The sequence below is a fragment of the Cavia porcellus genome, unplaced genomic scaffold (genome assembly GCF_034190915.1).
Source record: "Cavia porcellus strain 051 isolate PalLab524CR breed Dunkin Hartley unplaced genomic scaffold, mCavPor4.1 scaffold_32, whole genome shotgun sequence".
NCBI classification, from domain to species: domain Eukaryota; kingdom Metazoa; phylum Chordata; class Mammalia; order Rodentia; family Caviidae; genus Cavia; species Cavia porcellus.
In genome coordinates, this window is record NW_026947515.1 from 40,269,872 (window position 1) to 40,274,045 (window position 4,174).

Below are 4,174 nucleotides of genomic sequence, written 5' to 3' on the forward strand. Positions count from 1 at the left end.
TTTTGAAAATATTTTTGAATGCATAAATAAGCAAAACTTTGGGAAGAAAATACATGCATGGATAAAGTTCAGAGATAACACGACTCTAGATAAGGAAAACATATGGCCACCTACTCAACAGTGACCTCTGAGGACAGTGCTGCTACTTTTGTCCTTTCCCTCCAGGTAGCAACAAAACTGTGGCAAATCCTGGACAGGAAAGAGCAGGTGCAGTGGATGGTGGTGAGGTACTGTGGTAAGTTGTGGGCTTTGAGAGTGCGAAATCCTTGTATGTGCCCCCAAATTATAATAGATAAAATTACTGTTACTCCTAATCAAGCTTGATAATAAGCATCACTTCATGGAGGTCCCTTCCATAGATAGTAATACTGGAACAGCAGGAAAATAAATTCATAAAAGGTCCCTATGGTGTCAATAACTTAGGAGTCCTCTCCAGCTGACCGAGGCTATCTAGATGCAGCAGATGGTGTTAATGAGCCTGACATGACTCAGGCTGTTTCTGCATTCTGCTGCCCGCCAGAAGTTCCCTCTTGGCCACAGGTCACTGATCTCTTCCCAGACAAGTGCCAGAGTGCTTGGTGGACGATGCTGCCTTGTGTGGTAGCTTTTCCAGGATGACAGTGGTTCCAGGGCAGTGATGATTGCTCTGACCACAGCCTGTCTGCCATGCCCAGACCTGCCGTGCTCCTCAGGGGAGGAACCTGGACTTGTATGTTGAAATTCTGATTCATAATGTAGTCTTGCAGGAGCTCACTGTTCCGTTTTTTTGTCTCAGCCTCCAAAAGGAACCCACATTATCTGATGGTTGAAAGTTCTGGCTTTCTAGCAAATAAACCCATACGACTTCAATGAAATCAGTGATGATGGTCTGGGCAGAAAGTTAAAATGTGCTATGACTCTTCAAAACAATGACTAACATATTTTTTACTCCTCTGTACCAGAGATTTTTCTAAGCTCTTTACAGACATCACCTCATTGAATTCCAGAACAACTTTGGGTTCTGGAAACTATTTTCCTTTTATGCAAATGAAGTATTGAAGGATAGGAAATTAATGACTTATTCAAAACAGACACTTGTATAGCCTATATTTATCAAATTTCAAACATAGAGCTCTTAATAACTTAATGACAATGTTCTCCTCACATATATTTGCCTTTCAATGTCTCCCAATTTGCTCTAACCTGAAAGTTAAAGGTATATATCAGTATCTATCAGTATACTTGCTGTGTTTACAGAGGATTGCTAAATTTTATTTCCTCTGTTAAAAAGTTAATTATTCTCTAAAATAGCAATCTCAGGGTCTGAAGCCAAAACTACAAAAAAATCTGTTGCTCCAACTTCAGACTGAGTTGATTTAAGACCTAAGAATCAGAATCATCACTGATACAGAGTATGGTCCTTTGACCAGAGGAGGAAGCATATTCAATTTTAAATATAACTCTATTTAAGTCAGCTGAATCTGAGCTGTAGCATGCAGTTTTCATTCCAAACCTCCATGATCCTTTTTACTTGTCTAAATCATCATCTCTGTGCATCTCAAATAGCTTCCCAACAGCCTGGGTCATTTCAAGATGGTTTTGCTTGTGGAAAAACGGAGGATGAAGAGACAGTGTCCTAGCAATTATCTGTGAGAGTTTCTCACTGGATAAAAATGAGGTGGAAATTATTTCACTTGAATGGAATGTGGGGACCCTCATCGTTCATCTTCCATGTGCTCCAGTAGTTCAGGAGCAAAGGCTCATTCGAGCATAGAGCCCTGTTAGTGTCCCAGCTCTCTGTGTGTGGTCCCTTCTCCAGTTCAGGGTACCTTGATCTAGTCTCAGGGTGGACACTGCTGTCTTTACCTGTTCTTCCAAATCTATCGATCTTAAGTCCTGGCTTTAGAATTCCGTCAATAAAAATATGCTCAAGTTTTGTATTTTTGCTTTGACGATCTCTTCTTAAAACATGGTGTAGCCCGGAGTAGCTGTCTACACTGTGTATCTACAATGATCTCCCTACTATTTCAACTCTAAATTAGATTCAAAGGATCCCCAGCTGTGCTCGCTTCGGTAGCATATATACTAAAATTGGAATGATACAGAGAAGATTAGCATGGCCCCTGTGCAAAGTATCCCCAGTTACAGCCACCCATTATTAACCCCAGGCACCCTCCACGGGGCTGACTCACAGGTTAAGGTATGGAGAAGCACAAAACCCTAGCAGGTAGGTTTGCTTTCAGTGCAGATGTGAGAAGAAACTAAGCAATTTCCTTTTGTTCTTTCAACTTATCAGTTAGATAAGATGATCAAGTCCTCCAGTGATGAGGACTCAGAGGTTGGAGAAGAGCTGTAAATATCCTTCCTACACTTTTCATTCAGTATGACGGAGAGAGAGTTCCTTCCCTTAAGGAAACATGAACAGAGTACAGTAGGTACCACTCTTTTATGTCTCAGCAATAGAATGACCATAGCGGAGTTATGACTTCATGCAGTGGAGCAATTAACTCAATATAAAGTCCCAAGAAAGTAGAAATGAGGGACCATCCCAAAGTAGAGCAAATCTCATTTTCAAAATTTCCCTGTCCTAAGTAAATTTTAAAAATCACAAAATAAAAGTTTAATAACACAGAGTGGTATGGTATATGTCTTTTCTCACAATTTTAATCAAAGGAGTTTCTGGAATAGACTAACTAACTAACCGATGTGCTCTTACTGAAAACATGAGCCACAACTCTACCTGAGGTCTCCTAAACAATTCATTAATGTGTTGATTAAATAATCAGAACTTACCTCCTGTCTCCCCAATGGCAATATAGTCCAAGTTCAATGGTATTATGCTTAGTTGATTTGGCTGTGCAAGAACCCAGAGATAAGACTTGCAAAACAAAAATTAGCATTTGAAATAGGAAACAACAGGCAGAAAAGATGATCACATATATGGCACGCCACAATAATACATTGGCTGCATTTACCTAATACTTACTGGGCTTCAAGTGTTAAATTATATTCTTCACATGAGTTATCTAGTTTAGTCAGAGAAAAAGAATTACCCGTCAGACAGCAGATAATAAAGCAGAAGTCAAAGTGGTTGATAATTTCTTCGAGTTTAAATTGCAAGCAAGAAGAAAAATGCTCAAAAACAAGTTTATTTAATTCCTAATCCCAAGTCTGTTTCTCAAACAGTACAACATCCCTGCAGGGAATGAAGTTCTCCATTCGCACATGGAGGCAGATGTGTGACCATTAAAGACATAACTTTGCTAAGAAACAAATGTCTTCACAAGCTCATAATTTTTTTTACCGTATTATAGCTTAATGTTTTATAGTTTTATTTTAATCAGCTAATACTTTTAGTTTAAATAAAAGAATAAAGCTTTTATCATATATATGTATATAGTGTATTTACATAAGACAATGTTTGGAATATGTTTTGTCCCCCTGATACATTTGTTGAAATATGATTGTCATTTTAGGGAGGTAGCGCCTTCAAGGGGTAATTAGGTCCTGAAGAGGTATTAGCTCCTGTCTCGGAGGACTGCATTAATTCATTCAGGACTGGCTGAGCTGCCCCAAAAGCAGGTTATTTAAAGCAAGGCTGTCCTTCATTTCATCTCTTCCTTCCATGCCCATTTGCCTTTCTTATTTTCATAATACCATGAAGCAGCCTGTCTTGGTCACGTTTCTCATTAGTGAAAAAAAAAAAAAAAAAAAAAAAAAAAAACCTTACACCCAAAATTAAAGGAGGAATGATTTATTTAGCTCACAGTTTATAAGGGTTTCTGTCCATAATTGGCTGGCTCCAAGGCAGGAGGGCAACAGTCCTTGGCAGTGAAAGAGAGCAAAAGCAGCACAGAGAGGAAAGAGAGTCAAGCTTCTTCCTGCCCCTGTATTGTGTCCAGTCTACTGGAATTAGGTGGTGCCAGTCCAATCAGTAGACTGATCCAGGAATCGTTCACCCTTGAGCTCAGTACCTTTAATCCCAGCATTGCACTACGAATCAATCACACACTCCAGGTTCAGCCACCTCAGGAAAAACTGTATGACTGCATGAGGCTTTGGGGAAACATCTAGACATAAACCATGACACAGCTCAAGACCCTCGCCTGCACCATGCCCTTGGGTGTCCCAGCCTCCAGAACCATGAGCTAAAATAAACTTTTATTCTTTATAAATTATCTGGTTTGGGCTTTGT

The 4,174-nt window shown here is 39.6% G+C and overlaps 1 pseudogene; it reads left to right on the forward strand.

Annotated features, from left to right (window-relative positions):
• The first annotated feature begins 2,040 nt into the window (after nt 1-2,040).
• Nucleotides 2,041-2,139, forward strand: LOC111755737 (U6 spliceosomal RNA; annotated as a pseudogene).
• Nucleotides 2,140-4,174: the final 2,035 nt, after the last annotated feature.